Source organism: Misgurnus anguillicaudatus, chromosome 14, assembly GCF_027580225.2.
Source record: "Misgurnus anguillicaudatus chromosome 14, ASM2758022v2, whole genome shotgun sequence".
Taxonomy (NCBI): domain Eukaryota; kingdom Metazoa; phylum Chordata; class Actinopteri; order Cypriniformes; family Cobitidae; genus Misgurnus; species Misgurnus anguillicaudatus.
Window position 1 is genome coordinate 30,362,600 of NC_073350.2, and position 19,008 is coordinate 30,381,607.

Here is a 19,008-nt window from a genome sequence, read left to right on the forward strand (position 1 = left end):
TACTGGGGGCTGAGCCCCCCTAAAATGAAAATCCTAGAATCGCCCCTGGGAATAACGTTATTTGAAACACTACGAACCTCCGACCGAAACACTACGGGGATTCCCGAGGGAATCTTAGATTTTAGCTCAAAAGGGAATATTATGTATAATTAACTGTAATTAACTATACAAGTTTATCAGGTTTTACCTGGCGTAGCAGAATTAATATTAACAATTAATTAATATGTTCGTCCACCGAAGACATATATCCATAATCGTATATTAACTTCTAAGAAATGTTAATTTCATGGTCTTTAAAATGTACTTTCTCACTGATATACAGTGCTATTCGCAGCTTGTAGCTGTATCAAAGCAGAAATAGTGACTTTAATTTCATGAGCATTGAACACAGAAACAATTCAATTGTGAAAATGCAAACCGGTTTATTAATTATAAAATGAAGTACACACAACGACTAACTAAACATACACACATACAATAACATAAAACATAGATGAGAAAGAAAAGATTGAAAAAGCTAGAGAGAGAGTAAAAGATTGGCAATAGCACTATTGCTTAACATCTGCACAAACCATCGGAAAATCTCTAAGGATCGCCTTAATTCTCATAAGGGGTAAAGCTTGAACATCAGCGAGTAAAACGAGTTTATACTTGCGTTTGGCTCTTTGTGATGCAGTGCGAAGTTTCTTATGCTCGCGGTGCGAGCAAGGAGAGAGAGAGAGAATCCAGGTGTGTTCGTTTAAGATGGAAGTCCGTTAAGTTGTTTCGGAGGGCGGATTGGTCCGCGGGGTTTTCCGAACTCTAGCGCAAAGCCAGGAAAGACTGTCCCGAGAGTAGAACAGGGCTCAGAGAAAAGATGATGAATCCGAGGGACTCTGGGTGAATCTCAGCGAGTTTCCAAACTGCGCTGGCGGGTTACCTGAGTAACCGGGCGATTGAGCGCTCATGAGTGAACTAAGCCACTGACTGAGATACTGAGCGAATTGAGCGAATTGAGCTATTGAGCGAACTGAGCCATAATGGCTTGGGCGATAGGCCCATTTTAGGTGAATGACCAATGTGCGAAGTATTCGATCGCGCGGGGAAACAAGCCTTTGATCTTTCAGACATCACATTTGCGTACTTGCATAATGATAGAAGTTTGTTTCCATAACTCTTCAAATCGATATTAAATGACATTGATGCGGCTTATGGAAATGATTAGGAAATAAAGAGTAGGTTAATTTGATACTAGACAAGACATGGGTTTAAGATCACGTTGAATAATAATTTCATACCTAAGATATGAACCATGCTACAGTGAACAAAATCTAACTAAAGTGTTAACACACAGTTACATCACACATACATGATCATGCAGTAAAGGGATATAACATATATATACATTTAAACAGCTCATTGTGATCTTCAAATGTGGTTTCATCACAGACATATAGTCTGTGCCCCCCTGCTGTGTCTCTGGCGATTCGTCGTTTCTCTGGTGGAATTCCTTTGAACCCCCTTTTACGACGGCATTTGTTTTAATTGTCACCCACTTTACAGCCTTGATAGGTGATAGACATCTCCACGATTGTCAACAAAGGAGACAGGGTTATCTAACTATCACAATTTTAGGGCTGTTGAAATCCAGATGCCCAATGGTCTCTATTTGACTCCGAGCCATCTGTTACATACCCCCCCTTCATGGCCACCAGGGTCTTGAGAGACTTTGGTGGGCGATGGTTCAATAGGCGATGGTTGCACAGGTCATTTGGGTCTGGATGGCAGGTCTATCTTAATTTTCTGCAGCGCTTCTGCGTGCCTGCAGAGGGGTGATTTCAATGAGGTTGGGCTCTTGCTCGGCTTGTGTGTCTTGCTTCCCGCGGTTCCGCTTGAAGGCTCGAGGGACGGCAGCTGTGCACTTGTTCACTGTTTCCTGCATCCCTCTGACTCTTCGGTACAGGATGAAAGCGAGGCCAAGAGTAAGGGCGTATCCTACTCCTGTGAAGAGGCACAGTACCGTGTCAGCGGCGGTCCAGGTTCGGACAACAGGGAGGCTGTGCATAGCTGGCATCTGAGCAAGTGCCTGGAGGGCAGTGTCGATGGGCGTGACATCAATTAGTTGGGTCCCCCCTTCTGCAATCCTCATCTCCAGTTCAAGGTCTAAAGTGAAGTTGTGGTCCCTGAAAAAAGTTGAAATTTCCAGTTCGGTGTGGTACTCCTCACTGGGAAGGTGATAGAGTGCGAGTTCATCGATGTGAAGAATCGCACCTTTTGGAACTTGGATCCACATCGTCTGGTTTGGTAGACTGATGCGGGTGGCTGTGTCGTGTTGGTCGTAGGTCAAAGTGGCCGTGCTGGCTGGGGTGTTGACCAGCCATCGGTCACCTACGATCTCAGCTTGGGTGTTAGTGACCTCAGCTCGTGGTTTAGCTGAGGCAGGACAACGAGAGTCAATCTTCATGGGCCGCAGCCCACAGATGCCGTCCGTGTTGTCCCGAAGGAAAGGTTTGCTGGGGCAGAGATAATAAATATCCTTAGTGAGGCTGCACATGCGCAGGTTTGGTGCAAGGTACAGCTGTTCGTTGCTGTCATGGTAAGCCACAATAGTGGGGGTGCGTATTCTGATGTGGGTGTTTCCCTGCCAGAAGCCAACATTGACAATGTCTTTGAGTCTGTAGATGTTGTGTGACTCGATGATTGGCAGGTTTATCAGAAAAGCAAGTTCGCCTTGTTCAGGGGCTATGCTTAATGGAATTGCGCTACCTAGGGAGTAGGCCAGATGCGCCTGTAGGGTGTTTGTTGGGCCTGCAGTGACAGAGGACAAAATGGTCTGTACCAGGTTTAGGGGTACCAGGTAGGGTGGAATTCTACCCATGGCTAGGCTGTCCACAGAGGAGCTCACCTCACGCAGCATATCTGACATCAGAGCTGTGACCAGTTGAGAATAGGCGTGATCCACCTGCAGTACTGAGAAAATCTGTTTCAAAGAGTTTACTGTTTGTTTCAGTGCAACACTGTGTGCGTTGAGAATTACTACAGTATATTTTAAGGATTTGCCCATGGTTTGCAGTGATTTGCTCTGGGCTGTCAGTTGTTCTCTCAGTTGAGGTATTTCCTCCTGGATCTCATTCACATGTTGTCTCACCGTGGCTAGGCTGACTGCATTGACACTGGTAACTCCGATGTTGAACAAAGTTCCGACTGCTGCGGCGGCTCCGAGTAGGGCTCCCAGGAACCGCTTGGGACGCTTGGTTTGTCCGCCAAGATCTGCCTGTGTGACAGTCATCTTCTGAAGTTGGTATAGCATGTGTTTGATGTCGGCCTCTGCGTGAACCATAGCGTTCTGCGCCCATCGTTCTCCTGCCCAACTGGTTTCTGGTGCTGATGCTGTGTAGTGTGCTCTGTAGACATCATGGGGGTTGAGTCGGACATAGACTTTTTGGCTATGTGTTCTGCAGTTCGTGATCAGGAGTCCAGGTTGCTCTTTAAGGACGATGCCTGAGCCGGGACCTGGCGACATGATTCAGGTTGCGACCATCCCCACTGTAGGCTGATGTACAGAACAGTGATCCACAGCAGCATCCTGGTGACAGAGAGGGAGAGAGAGAAGGAACAATAGGTGGGCGCTACAGGTCCTTGTTTGGTCAGGACAGTTCTCTTTCTTTTCATTAGCGGCTGTTCCCTAGGTGGCAGAGTTCTAGTGATGAGGCAGTGTGGAGGGAGTTTGGCCTGGTTAGTGCTCGTCCCCCCTTTACTGTCATGCCACCATGTTGAGTGTCTCTTGACTTGGTTCTGGTGGACCCATCTGAAAATTGGTTCCTTCTGACTCCTGCCCATCTTGATCTGGTATGCAATGGGGGAGAGTTTGTCCACAATCTCATGAGGTTCTGTCCAGTGTGGCAGAAATTTCTTTGACAGCTGACGGTGAGCTGTCTGAATTGGCTGAGCGAAACTGCAGTACCAGATCTTAGTCGTTCGAAAAGCGAAGGTCGTTCCCAGATGAAGTTCATCCAGGTACTGGTGAGTGGTGTGTGCTCGATGGTGTCATTGGGTGCTGGAAGGCATTCTACCAACTTTGTGAATTTGCAGATGACCGTGAGAAAGTATTTGTTGCCCCTCGTTGACCTGGGTAATGGTCCAACCCAGTCTATCTGGAGGTCTGACAATGGGAAGTTGACACCTCTTTTTTGAAGTGGTGCTCCATGGTTTGGCTTAGCCGGTTGGAACTGGCAGCAAACCAGACATTCCTTGATGTGTTCTGCTACATCGTGCTGTATTCCAGGCCAGTATGCCACCTGTTTCGGTGTTTCATATGTGGCTTTTGTGCGGTGGTGTGCGGCACATGCTGTGTCATGCGCATACATTAGTATGACCCCCCTATGGGCCTGAGGAACCACAAGCACAAGTGTAGTGCGGTCATCAGGGACATACCCGAGGATGTTGTGTTGTATGCGCAGCAGGTGCCTGATATCGGTCAGACGTTTGAGGGTTGGAGCAGCAGACAGGTCATAGTTTGTGATAGGGTAGGTGGAGGGGTCTAAGAGGTGGTTTAACATAGCTTGGATAGCGATGTAAGAGGCTTGTAATTTTTGATGATCTGCATCATCCTGCATGGCATCTGCATCTTTTAAATTTTGTTGCACTGGTGCCTCAAATCCTGGGTATGGCTCTGAGTCTTTGGCTGGATGCAGAGTGCAGAGCAGTGAACTTTTGGAGTTTAGGTCTGAGACGAAATTCCCGCGGCTGGCTGGGGGGTCGTCCATGACCTGTGTGACCTGGCAGTTTACCTCAGACGATCTGGCTGATTGAAAGGGTAAAGGTTCTCGCACTTGAGCCCAAATTTTTAACTGTTTAAAGTCCATTAAGGGTTCAAAGCGGTCTAGCAGGTCTTTGCCAATGAGGAGAGGGTATGAGTCCATTGGTGAGATGTACACAGAGTGTATGATGCTCATAGGACCGACTGTCAGGTGGATGGGAATCACCTGTTGCAGTTGAACTTCAGTCTGGCTGTAAGACTGCACATTCAGCATACACCTTTGGGGTTTAAGGGTCAAATTTTGGGCCTTAGCTCTGTTCTGGAGTCTGGTGAAAAGCTGGGATGACATCAGCGTTAGGTCAGCTCCGGTGTCGACGAGGGCTTCTAGTTCAACCTCATTTTCCAAGGTGATGGATAGATATAGCTTTTTAGCTGCTCCTCTTTCGATCAGGTTTCCCAGGAGGCTTGGTACTGGGGTTGTTGTATTAATGGGAAGGCAGTCAAGGCTGGTTTCCTGTGACTCTGTAGGGAAAGAGACACTCAACACAGCACTCTCTGGTACTTGCAGGCTTTGGTTGGTTGGTGTTTGAGATATTGTTTGTATGCCAAAGTCTTTGAATAAGGAGTCGGGTTTGTCTTCGTGGTCCTCCTTGTGGGGCCTCTTTTGGATTAACTCCTTCAATATTCTCAGAATCTCTGCTGTCTCAGACGTGTCTGTGTCGCTCTGTTTCGGGGGTAGCTCAGACTTAGCCTTGCTCTGTGTGTACCGAGACTGATCTCTCTGTTGACTGTTACCAGTATTTGATCTGCCAGGTGCAGGACGGTTACCTCTAGGTCGTCGGCCAGGTTCCCACGAGCCGCCACCCTTCTGGTTGTCTGATGAGTTTGGCCGGCTCCATGACCTCTCGGCGCGTCCCATTTGGTGCTTGGGACGAGCCCCTTCGTGGCCGTACCATTCCTGGCTGGCTGTAAAATCTCTTGACCCTCTTGGCCCTCTGTTGAAAGGTCTTTCACTGTGGCGCTATCGTGCGCCCTCCAGTGGTAGTTCGGGGTACAGTTCAGAGACAGGGAGAATAACAGGGTTTTTAACCGTCTTTTCAGAGGCCACTCTTTGTTTACTATAAGCTTTATGAGCCAAGTCCCGCAGCTGCCTGGTTGTCATCGTGCGAGGGCAGGCCATAACCCCTAAGTGTTGGCTTACTGTGAAGTGAAGATTTCGCAGGAAGAGGGTCCTGAAGTTGAAGTCCTCCTCCATTCCTGGCTCATTCCGTGAGCCAAAGTAAGCTCGCCTGAGTTTGTTATAGTAGGCCTGTGGAGTTTCGTTTCGGCTCTGTTTGAGGTCCATCGCTGTAACAAGTCCTTGTTCTGACTCTGGATCCGAAAACTCTTCTATTAAAGCCTTTTGCAGCTGCTCGTAATCCATCTTGACGTTTTCTGGCTGCCGGTCAAGGAAACTCCTCACCTCACGACTGGAAGTAACCCGTAGCAGATACAGTTTGTCTCTTGTGGTTACATTTGGCAGTGTTTGCAAATAAAAGTCAATGTCCTGCAGGTAAGAGTGGATATCATGGCCACCTGCAGGCTCTGGGGTAAATGTTGGGATGTTTCTAGCCAGCTTGTCGAGGTCTTTAGGTGCCACGCCGGGCATGTCTGCAGGTGACCTCGGGAAATTTGTCTGTCCCCACCCCCATGTGGTAGTGAGAGGTTCGGGGATGCTGGCTGATGTCTTTAACAGTGGGCTCCCGCCCCCCTTTTCAACAGAAAAGCTTTGGTGGGGGGGTGCAGGCTCACTGGTTGAATGAAAGGGAAAGGTTGCTTTTTCCCTTACTTGTTCAGCTTGCAGTTTATATGCATAAATCAGTTCTCTTTGGGCGGAGTCAAGGTCGTCCCTAGCCTGGTCTCGTTGCTGAGCCAGAGCTCGACCTTCATCTCGAGACGCTCGCAGGTGATTCTCACAGGCCTTCAGCTTGGCATCACGTTCCTTCAGTTCTGCCTTTGCTCTCACCAGAAGATGTTCAGCCTGCTGGAGCTTTCCAGACAGCTCTTCTCTGGCTGTCTTTTCCTGTTGCTCCTTGTGCTCTGTGTCTGTGCGGAGTTTTGACACGGCCTCTTGGAGTTGTCTAATCTTGTCCTTTAGCCTCCAGTGCTCCTCCTCCGTTAATGGTTGTTGAATCTCTAATTCCTGTGTCAGCTGATCTAGACGATTCTGCGCGTCCTCCTGATTCCTCCGTGCCTCTGCCGCTTGGAGCTGTAGAGCTGCTGCATCTTGTTCCAGTTGGGCGATGTTCCTTTCGCCTAGTTTTAGCTGGATGATGAGGTTGTGAGCGATGGGACCTGTGATCTTGGCTATATCCTTGTGACTGTAGCTCCTCGTTGGGTCGTGGGCTATGAATTTGTCCAGGGTGCCGTCGAGTTGCTCTCTTTCCAAGTGTTCCAGTTCATTGGCGAGGTTGGGCAGGAGTTCAGATGTCACAGCGCTGAGCCAGGCCTCTAGCTGGTCCCAGTGGTTGACAGGGCTTGGTAATCTGGACATGTTGACGCACTGATAGAAGAGAAAACACAAAGAGCCAATGCGAGTCCGCACAGTTCAGCGAGCTACGGCAATAATATATATATATATATATATATATATATATGGGCTATGAGCTTATTATCAGGGCCTTTCTCCGGCGGCACAGATAATCAGTGTGGGGAAATAAGGGAAAAATTTTAGTAATATTGTCGCTTTGTTAAAACCTATAGGTCGCCTTGGACATTTGGTTATTCGAGCGTATTACTAATGAATTCTCCTAATGGTTTGTGCAGTTTTGCTCTTTCAACCCAAAATAAAGTGAATCAAAATAATAAAAATTACTTAATTATAATGATAAAAATAAAACAAAATAAAAGAATGAGGAGGATAGGTTGCTGGAAATGAAATGAAACAGGAAAGGGAAAAAGGAGAGGAAAGAAAACAAATAAATAAATAAAAATAATAATAATAAAATAAACTGAAAATGGGAATTGAGACAGCCAACAGACGAAGTCCTAAGGCTGGGAGAATGAAGAGGATAGGAGGTGGAAAAAGGGGTTTCCTGTTTCAGCTTAGCAGGTTCTCTACCCTAAATTTGATGACAGGGCCTTGCAGGAAGAGGGCACTATGGAGTCATGCGAGTTAGGGGAGTGGCTTAGCTAGATTGGCTGGGCTAGACCCAACCTGATAGGGATCTGGTGCCTCTAGTGGCTACAGAGGGGAGAAAAGTGCATCTCTTTTACACCAACACTCGTTGACTATTTAAGGAAACCCAGGGTGGAACACAGAGACAAGGCGCTTCCCTGAGCACGCAGCCAAGAGTGCCGGGCCTTCTGCCCTCCCCACCTCGACCGCTCAACAGTCACACCCTTCACACCGCCGGGCCACACTCAAAGGTGTCACCCACCAACTGGCACTGCCGCTAGGGCTTTTGTGTGTCAGCTGGCAAGGTTAGCGATTGGAGTGCCCGGTGGCAGAGGTTGCACTGTGTCTTGCTGCCTAAGGTGCTAAAAGGAGGGAGCTACCGCAGCACCCCGACTGTACACACTCGAGTCAGTTCAGCGGGACCGGTCTCTTGTAGAACTCACCGCTGGCGAAGCCTCTGATTCCTCTATCAAGTATTAGCATTCAAGAGATGCACAAGGGCTTATCCTATTGCACCAGTTAAAACATAAATGAATTCACTGAGAATGGGACTTATGGGGCTGAATTATATTCACAGTAAAGAATTGATTCAATTAAAATTTAAAATAAATCAAACTGCATTGAATTTAAATTTAAACTTAATTAAAATACAATCTCTACAATAGAAAAGAGAACAGGAGAGTAAGGAGTGAGAGAGACCAGCAAAAAAATTAAATAAATCAAAATAAAATAAATCAAAAGAAAAATTAAATAAAGAAACAATAAATTAATAAAGCCACAGCAATACTAATTATTATTTATAATTTAAGACCATAACGTTCAATATGTAGGAAATAAAACTACAAAGTAGTAGAATAACCTAGTTATTGAAGTAAGGTCAAAAATCCAAGTTGGATTCCTGTCATACACTCCCAAAAGAGTTTATGAGAGGACCAAACGAGCTTTTCCCACTAGATGACGATATTTCGCCCAACAAACAAAGAAAGCGGAAGTCAGACGTAGAGTAATGGAGAAGAAGAAGTGTTAGACACTCAAGACTGACATCTAGTGTTAGAACTAGGTAGTACGCTTTAAACTGACAAAGATTCGCTTCTATACAGTAATTACATCGGCGGCCGCTGCGTTGCTAAGACGACGGATGTAATTCGCTCGTGTTCAGCCGGTGCCTCTTTTGGCTTACGTTACCGGGACACGAAATAAACAAGAATCCAACGTGCTTTATCATACGTTGTGACTATAAATACTTGATCAAGTTTTTATCTCCTTTTAAAATTGAAAAGTCTTACCCTCGGTGCTTACAATTTTAAAAATCCACGTATGTGAATAAAATGGAAAAATACAATAGACAGCTTCTCTAATTGTAAATCATTTCCTGGAGATTTAACAAAAAGGCCTTATCAGATGGGAGTACTCACTCGACCACCGCTTCGCTCTAAATAAAGGAATTCTACTCTTTATTAGGCGGAATCAGACGGTAATGCAGCGTATCAAATGTTTTTTTAATACGGTTACCTTAAAGACTGCAGTTAACTATACATAACAGGGGCGCGAGTCTGTTACGTCCTGAAAATGATACAGGAAAATACATTTTCATTCATACAAAGAAAGAACGAAATCAGTTAGCTGATAGTTCTTTTTCATTCACACAATGCAAAACACATTTGACTTGTAACTGGTTTGCTCAGAAAATAATGTTTAAATCTGCCCGCGCGTTCTCCACCATTATATGTAGCGAATTTCAGCGGGAGGAGGGGAATAACGTTATTTGAAACACTACGAACCTCCGACCGAAACACTACGGGGATTCCCAAGGGAATCTTAGATTTTAGCTCAAAAGGGAATATTATGTATAATTAACTGTAATTAACTATACAAGTTTATCAGGTTTTACCTGGCGTAGAAGAATTAATAATAACAATTAATTAATATGTTCGTCCACCGAAGACATATATCCATAATCGTATATTAACGTCTAAGAAATGTTAATTTCATGGCCTTTAAAATTAACCTTCTCACTGATATACAGTGCTACTCGCAGCGTGTAGCTGGATCAAAAGGCAGAAATAGTGACTTTAATTTCATGAGCACTGAACACAGAAACAATTCAATTGTGAAAATGCAAACCGGTTTATTAACTATAAAATGAAGTACACATAACGACTAACTAAACATACACACATACAATAACATAAAACATAGATGAGAAAGAAAAGATTGAAAAAGCTAGCGAGAGAGTAAAAGATTGGTAATAGCACTATTGCTTAACATCTGCACAAACCATCGGATAATCTCTAAGGATCGCCTTAATTTTCATAAGGGGTAAAGCTTGAACATCAGCGAGTAAAACGAGTTTATACTTGCGTTTGGCTCTTTGTGATGCGGTGCGAAGTTTCTTATGCTCGCGGTGCGAGCAAGGAGAGAGAGAGAGAATCCAGGTGTGTTCGTTTAAGATGGAAGTCCGTTAAGTTGTTTCGGAGGGCGGATTGGTCCGCGGGGTTTTCCGAACTCTAGCGCAAAGCCAGGAAAGACTGTCCCGAGAGTAGAACAGGGCTCAGAGAAAAGATGATGAATCCGAGGGACTCTGGGTGAATCTCAGCGAGTTTCCAAACTGCGCTGGCGGGTTACCTGAGTAACCGGGCGATTGAGCGCTCATGAGTGAACTAAGCCACTGACTGAGATACTGAGCGAATTGAGCTAATTGAGCTATTGAGCGAAATGAGCCATGATGGCTTGGGCGATAGGCCGTTTTGACCTTTCACGCGCCCAGCCCATTTTAGGTGAATGACCTAAAGGTGAAACAAGCCTTTGATCTTTCAGACATCACATTTGCGTACTTGCATAATGATAGAAGTTTGTTTCCATAACTCTTCAAATCGATATTAAATGACATTGATGCGGCTTATGGTAATATGATACATAGAAATGATTAGGAAATAAAGAGTAGGTTAATTTGATACTAGACAAGACATGGGTTTAAGATCACGTTGAATAATAATTTCATACCTAAGATATGAACCATGCTACAGTGAACAAAATCTAACTAAAGTGTTAACACACAGTTACATCACACATACATGATCATGCAGTAAAGGGATATAACATATATATACATTTAAACAGCTCATTGTGATCTTCAAATGTGGTTTCATCACAGACATATAGTCTGTGCCCCCCTCCTGTGTCTCTGGCGATTCGTCGTTTCTCTGGTGGAATTCCTTTGAACCCCCTTTTACGACGGCATTTGTTTTAATTGTCACCCACTTTACAGCCTTGATAGGTGATAGACATCTCCACGATTGTCAACAAAGGAGACAGGGTTATCTAACTATCACAATTTTAGGGCTGTTGAAATCCAGATGCCCAATGGCCTCTATTTGACTCCGAGCCATCTGTTACAACAGTATGTCTAACACGTGAGGATACGCAAAATGCACTTGCAAAAAAAAGTAAAAAAAAGATGTGACTATGGCGGTAAAAAAGTACATGTTTATACCTCAAAAAGTGCATATCCATACCTCAAAAGTATACATGTATTAGGAAACATGTTAGGACATTTTCAAAGGGTACTGTCCCAGTGACAGCTTGTGTACCTTTCTTTGTCCAAGTGTGCAGTGAGAGAAAAAGCTTTCATAAGGTATATAATTCATTCTTCGTGAAAATTTTTACACTGCTTAAAAATACTTATTGAAATACAACTTCAGAATTAGTCCCAGTCCCTCTGTATATTTAGGTTTTCCTCAGGCCAGGTTATCAGTGTCTTCTTCAGTTATCATGGACAGAGACACAGTACAGCTGGAGTGTAGTAACAGTGAGAATCAGAAGATGGACGAGTGTTACTTCACAATAGATGGAAGAGAATATAAACAGAGCAGATCATGTCAACTATCACTCATTAGATCTGACATCAGTATTTGGTCAGGAGGTCAGAGGTCATCTGTCATCATAACCTGCTACTACACTGTGTATATATCAGAAGTGTCTGTACCATCTCCACGTTCAGATCCAGTAACAGTTCAGGGTAAGTTATTGTTTACAAATCATAACTAAGACATTTTCACTTGATTGAAACTTGTGACAACCACCCGTCTCCACTTTAAGGTAAATTAGAAAATACATTTTCTTTAATGATTTAATCAGGTTTTCCTCAGGCAAAGTTGTCAGTGTCTTCTTCAGTTATCATGTACAGAGACACAGTACAGCTGGACTGTAGTAACAGTGAGAATCAGAAGATGGACGAGTGTTACTTCATTATAGATTATAGCAGAAGTAAACAGAGCAGATCATGTCAACTATCACTCACTGGATCTGACATCATTAAATGGTCAGGAGGTCAGAGGTCATCTGTCATCATAACCTGCTTCTACACTGTGTATACATCACAAGATACCATAACATCTCCACGTTCAGATCCAGTAACAATTCAGAGTAAGTTACTGATTTATAAATGATTATTACCTGCTATATTAATATTATTGGCTCCCAAGAAAAACACATTAAAAAAGTTATTTCAAGATCGTACTGCTATACAACATCAACATTAAAGTTTATTTTGAAATAATAAAAAAAATGGTACTTTACTGTACAGTTTTAACATCATCTACCACTGCAAGTACTACAAAAACACTCATGACAACTTTTGAGTAATCATGATTCTTAATTTAAACATGTACCCAAAGTAAACAAAAAGCCTTTTTTTCTATTTCACCTTCATTATCTCAGTGACAGTTCTTTAAAGAGTCATCTCACCAAACTGAACCTTTTATTAAACATTTCCAGCTAAAGCTGTACTAACGTCTACAACCAAAACCACAGCTGGTGAGTTACGACAATATCCTTGGTATTTCTAAATTAAATTAAATGAAAAAATCCTCTTTTAACTTGCCTATAGTTTACAAATATTGTACTCAATGTAATACAGCTCCATTCTCTCTGCAGTTTTAACATCAACCACCACTGTGGGTACAACAACAACAACTTGTGAGTAATACTAATGATAAATCAAACCTGAAGACATCAGAAAGATATTTATCCACATTATTTTAATCTTATCATACCAACTAAACATTTTGTTGTATATTTCTGCATTGTTAGGAGAGATAGTTCACAGTTTCAACATAATTCAGTAACATGTTAAAACTGAGAAAGTACATTTTGTACAGTATTTAAGACTTGCTTAATCAGTTTAAATTAGTCAATATGCATAGTTAATGAAAAAACATGATAGAAAAATAATATTTTAACCATTGACCATAAATATTTCTATTTATTTTAAACCAATGTCATATATTTCAAACTACATTAATGTTATCATGAAATTCAAATATTAAATCTTATAAATATGGTGTGACTCGTTGTCTATAAAATATAAGAACTGACTGCTTGTAATTCTGTCTCTGAGGTCACACTTTTTAATGCTCCTTTACACGTTGAGATGTTGCAATAATATTTATAGTATCACAATGTAATGTTTAATACCTTTAATACCTTATCTTTAAAACATTTCATTACAAAAATAACATTTGACATTGTTGATTTCTCACTACAGTTTCAACAGTAAAGCCAACTCACAAAGATAATGAAAAAGACACAAAAGCATGTGAGTAAAGTTTAGCTTTTGATAAAACATACCATAAAAATAACAGAAAATCATTGCTTCACTGAAAGACCTAACATACGGTTCTTTGTTTTCATTTGTAGTCGCTCCCGAAATTCGCTCAACTTTTGCATAAAGTTAAACTTTTCTTAACTTTCTCGTGTCGCCAATGGTCCCTTTCGCTTGTGCCGTCGGAAGTCGCCATGTTTTCATTGAAATTAATGAGATCGCGTCGCTCTGCTACTACTGATCGCTGGCTATCTGAATGGGGTGTTAATTAATACTTTTATATGTGCTTTAATTTGTTTTTTGTTTTTTGTATTTGTTTGTTTTCAGCTGTTCCTCAGATCATTGATAATTCAGGGGCAGCTCCTAAAGCTAAAGGTTCTTAATTCTTTTATGACACAAATTTGCCTCCTTTACTTATTCTATGCAACAACAAAACTAAATATCTTCCTTTGGTGAATGTCTGTAGATATTTTAATTATTTTAATTACACTTAAAGATATGACTATACTAAAAGACATTTCATAATAAATAATACTTTTTTTAGAGAAAAGAATGTGGCTGATAATATTGTCAGCAGTGGTGTGCTCTGTGATTGTACTCACTGGACTCATATGTCTGTGCACATTTGCATGTAAGTGAAGTTTATACTGTTAGTTAGTTTTAATTAGTATATAAACTGTGCAGCTGAACTGTTCAACATTATATGTGAGCTAAACAGAACAAATGAAACATTTATTTGTTTATTTGTTTTACTAGGCAAAAAAATATCTAAACGGTAAGTCTTGTCTTTATGTACAAATGTATCAGCTTATTCTATAATAATTTACAAAAAAAAAAATATTTGATTGGATTAAAAAATAATGCACTAAGATTACTTTGTATTATTGCAAGTCAAAGAGCTGCAAAAGATTCGGTGAGCATCATCTGTGTGTTTATTATTTTTAAATCACAAAGTAATTTATCATAATAACACTTTTAATATCTCATAATGAGAAAATGATTTACTCTTTTATGTAGCGTGCTTCTGGACCTGCAGAAATAAACTCTCTCATCACTTATGTACCAGACACAACTCAACCCACAGGTAAGAAAATGCCTCGATTATTTAGTTCATACAACTATATAGCTACTCAAATGGTTTGAGGAAACCGATTACCTTAAATGGTTTAAGTTGACGTAACTCAAATTAATACGTTCACACAACTATATAGCTACTCAAATGGTTTGAGGAAACCGATTGCCTTAAATGGTTTAAGTTGACGTAATTTAAATGAATAAGTTCACACAACTATATAGCTACTCAAATGGTTTGAGGAAACCAAAGTTGATTTAACTCAAATAAATTAAGTTACATAAGATCAGAAAAACATTAGTATAAAAAATAATGACAGAAAAGGGTAAAATTATTACAGTTTATTGAACAATCTTTTATTTTACAAACATTGTTTTAGACATAAAACAAAAGTGTTCTGTTCAGTCCAAACCCACATTAAAACTAATATTAGATTTACACATTTCTTGTGAAATATATTAAGTATTCCTTTATGACTTTAATAGACTGTCCAAACAGGAGTATTTTAAAACAAAATCAGTGTACTGTCCCTTAATTCAAATGACATTTAAAAAAATTTAAGAGTTACACTTTTCCCATGAAATTTCCAAATTACACAGGGTCACATTTGTCTACGCCAAGCAGTGAGAAAACACAAATATAATTTTTTTACTGACAAAACTTTGGTGTACTCACAGCATGATGAGTAAATAAATAGGTCCACTTGTAGTAACATTTCTACCAGAAAGACTCGAAGATAGGTTAATTTAACAGTAGTTAGCAACCAAGTTTAGAATGTAACACGGTATAGTTCTTTGGCATAGGCCCCGACCATAGTTCAAATCCGGGGGTCACAGATTCTTGCGGTTCCTGTCTGAAGATGAAGACAGGCCAGAATCTAATCCCCCTTGAGTATGGACGGAACCGACCTGGTGATGGTGGTAGGGAGGGTGGGTTGTAAATGCTGGCATCAGTATCTGCGAACGCAAAGACAGGTGAGTACGAGGCTTATATACTCTCAGTATCAGGGGTGATTGATTGCGCCATGTGAAATGAATGACGTAACATTCGAGTTTCCTGGTAGAACTTGCGCTACGCTACACTTAAACTAACATTTCTTTAGTTTTTGTTGTGTTAATGATGGTTGGTAGATGAAAGTCAGTCAGCCTCCTCAATGGTAAAGACGCGTTTGTACTTACCTGTGAGAAAACACCAAAATATGAATAAATGTTCCACTGACAGAACTGTGGTATACTAACAACATAATAAACACATGTGGTACCTTTAAAGTTTTTACGGGTGAATGATGGTTGGTCGAGAACAGTCTCCTCAATAGTAAAGATCCAAAATGATGCTGGATGCATTCGTGCTAACCTGTGAGAAAACACACAAATATGAATTACTTTTCCACTTACAAAACTGTAGTATACTCACAACATAATAAATGTGGTAGCATTACCTTTAATAAAAGGTTTCATGAGAGAATGGACGTCCGTCAGTCCTTACTGAGAGAAATTCAAACTTCCGCGGAAAACGTTTGTGCTAAAACGTAAGAAAACACACACACTCAAATATGAAAAAATATTAATTTTTCATTGAAAGGACTGTGGTGTAATCACAACATAATAAATAAATGTGGTAACGTTACTTTTAAAAGGTTTTATGAGTGAAGGGCTGTCCGTCAGTACTCACTGCGAGAAATTCGAACTGTTTGTGCTAAACAGTGAGAAAGCACATAAATATGAATTATTTTTCCAATTAAATAAAAAAAAATCACATTTATTTTCTTTTAATTGATATTTTAAATTCATGTATGTTTGATTTTTTTGTGTCTCTTATTTCTACATACTTTTTTCTCTTATAAATTGTAAAGCACTTTTAATGACCTCTTGTGTATAAAATTTGCTATACAAATAAACTTGCCTTGCCTTGCAGTGGAAAAGCAAACCGAGCCAAAATAAAGTAAGCCGAACTGTGTCATGCCAAAGCTTAATTATAATGCAGTGTAAAAGCACTAAACTAAGCTTCACTTTCAGTTATGACAAATAACATTACATTTATTAACAGATACTATGTGAGCTAAATCAAACCTGCTTTACTTACATACACAATGTATGTTTATGAAACATTTTGTTATGACTTCAGGATTATAGAAATGTAACAATTAATTTATAACTGGTTACCTTCCCTTATAACTTATAACTGGTAACTTATAAGTTACCACAGGCATTTTGTTCAGTGTGACACAGGTTTTTAATTGAGACCTGGTACCCACAAATGACCTTATTCATGAATATGGAATAAGCACCAGTTCTTGTAACCATTAATATGATGTTATGTTCCCCTAATGGCCTTGAGCAGCCACAGTCACACCAACAAAGCAAACCAGAAACTCGCTCATTACATCAACTTTCAGAATATAATCATCTTAAACAAGGTTTAAAAAGCAAAACTATATAAGTAATTAAATATCAGTACCGGCTCAGGAATTTTATATTGGTGCATCCCTAATTTATAGAGGATTGAGAACTACATAAAACCAAAATGATCCTCATCAAATTTCGTTGGGATCTTTGACATTTTGTTCAGTCACTGTGATGCTGTCATAGACTGCTGCCTGGTTTCAGTTATCTGATCATGATCTGTTCAGCATCAAGCTGCTGGGAGGACAATTCAAGACTCGTACCTGTTAGTAAATACAGCTGTCAAAACCAAACACTTCCACTGTTTTAAGCTTTATCTCTGTATCTTACAGGATCTGATGATGTTTATACAACGGTGGTCTACAGCACATCAACCTGACAGCCTCAAAGCACTGAAGATCTGATATAAATATCATACAGAGAGAAGACACATCATCTTTATCAGAGACTATACATCTGTACTGTTCACTTTCTGACTTCAATGATACTGTATTAATAAAACAATGCTTTGCTTTTAACTGTTTGTCATATGAGTAAAATAAATAGTAATACAGCATAAACACATTTGGTCTCTATCACATTCATTATTTGTTTTGTTCCATAAGCATTATGAACATTACAGACGCACAACATTAAAGATTTCAAAACGGTCCATCATTATTATCTGTGTGAGCTCTGTGTTTCCAGATATAGGAGACAAGTTTAGCATACAAACTTCAAAACTTAGTGTGATTATACTCGACACATATTTACTTTGAATATTACAACAATGATTTTATTACTTTGATGTGCACTATTATTTGAGATGCAGTGGATATATACCATTTATTTTTGTTAGAATTAAAATAGACCTAAATGTTTTTCGAAGACAGAAGATATACTTTGTATGTAATTCTCAGTGTGTAATGCTCCAATTGTGAACTGATCTATATTTTCACATACATTAAAGGTCACATTCTTTCTGATCCCATTTTTAAACCCTAGTTAGTGTGTAATGTTGCTATAATAGCATAAATAATAAATCTGTAAAATGATAAAGCTTAAAGTTCACTGCCAGGCAATATATTTTCTTTAACAGAATTCGTCTTTCGAAGCCTACAGCGAACAGCCGGTTTGGACTACAGCCCTCTACTTCCGGCTTTAATGACGTCACTAGAACAGTTTTTTGACTAAACTCCGCCCACAGCAAAACGTCAGTCGCCAGCTAAGCTAACGGCAAGCTGAGCTGCTATCGAATCACAACACACTAAACAAGCTACACAATCAGAACTCGATAAGTATTTCTGAAGGAGGGACTTCATAGAACAAGGAAGACATCAGCTTGCTTTTAGGACAGCGAAAACAGCGCTATACAGATAAGTCAATTGTGTGAAAAATACTGTTTTTTTTTACACGTGAAACATGCACACATGTTACATTGCGCACTGTTAACTCAATCAAAGTTTCAAAAACACAGAAAGAATGGGACCTTTAAGCTAACAGCATGATACAGGTTGTGGTTTCCTGTGGTCCGATCTTTTACTTCCTAATTTAGATAGTTTATGAGTTTCGTTTTGTGTCTTTTCTCACACTTGTTGTAATGGAGTTGTTCATCATCACTCTTCTGCATCTTCTTATGGAGGTTCAGCCATATAGTAAGTCATTTATTAATGTCATTTACATTATTGAACGGATGCTTTTATACAAGGAACATGAAAAGATATTTGTCAATGTTTAATAACACACTGCCAAGATCAAACAATAATCCATAGCATTACAGCTCGAGTCAAATGAAGAAAGCTTTAAAGTTGATTAAGAAATAAATAAATATGTAGTTCTCGAAATGTCATCTTAAATACTTTCTCTCTATAATTGTAAAATGGAAATTGATTTGTTTCAGCATCCATAATTTTAGCATGTCTAATGGATACATGTGAAGTTTTTAAGTAGCCTAAAACATTAACAAAACATTAATCTACTAACAATTAACTTTCATGTCCATGTGAAAGTAATCCTGGGTGCCATGTGACCGTGTTAAAAGTCAAGCTATCAAAGAAA

At 40.4% G+C, this 19,008-nt stretch overlaps 1 protein-coding gene across 2 annotated transcripts in view; it reads left to right on the top strand.

The window, feature by feature from the left end:
- LOC129427910 (uncharacterized) overlaps positions 1 to 19,008 on the top strand; it is a 130,104-nt gene that overhangs the window by 88,590 nt on the left and 22,506 nt on the right. The window lies entirely within an intron of this gene.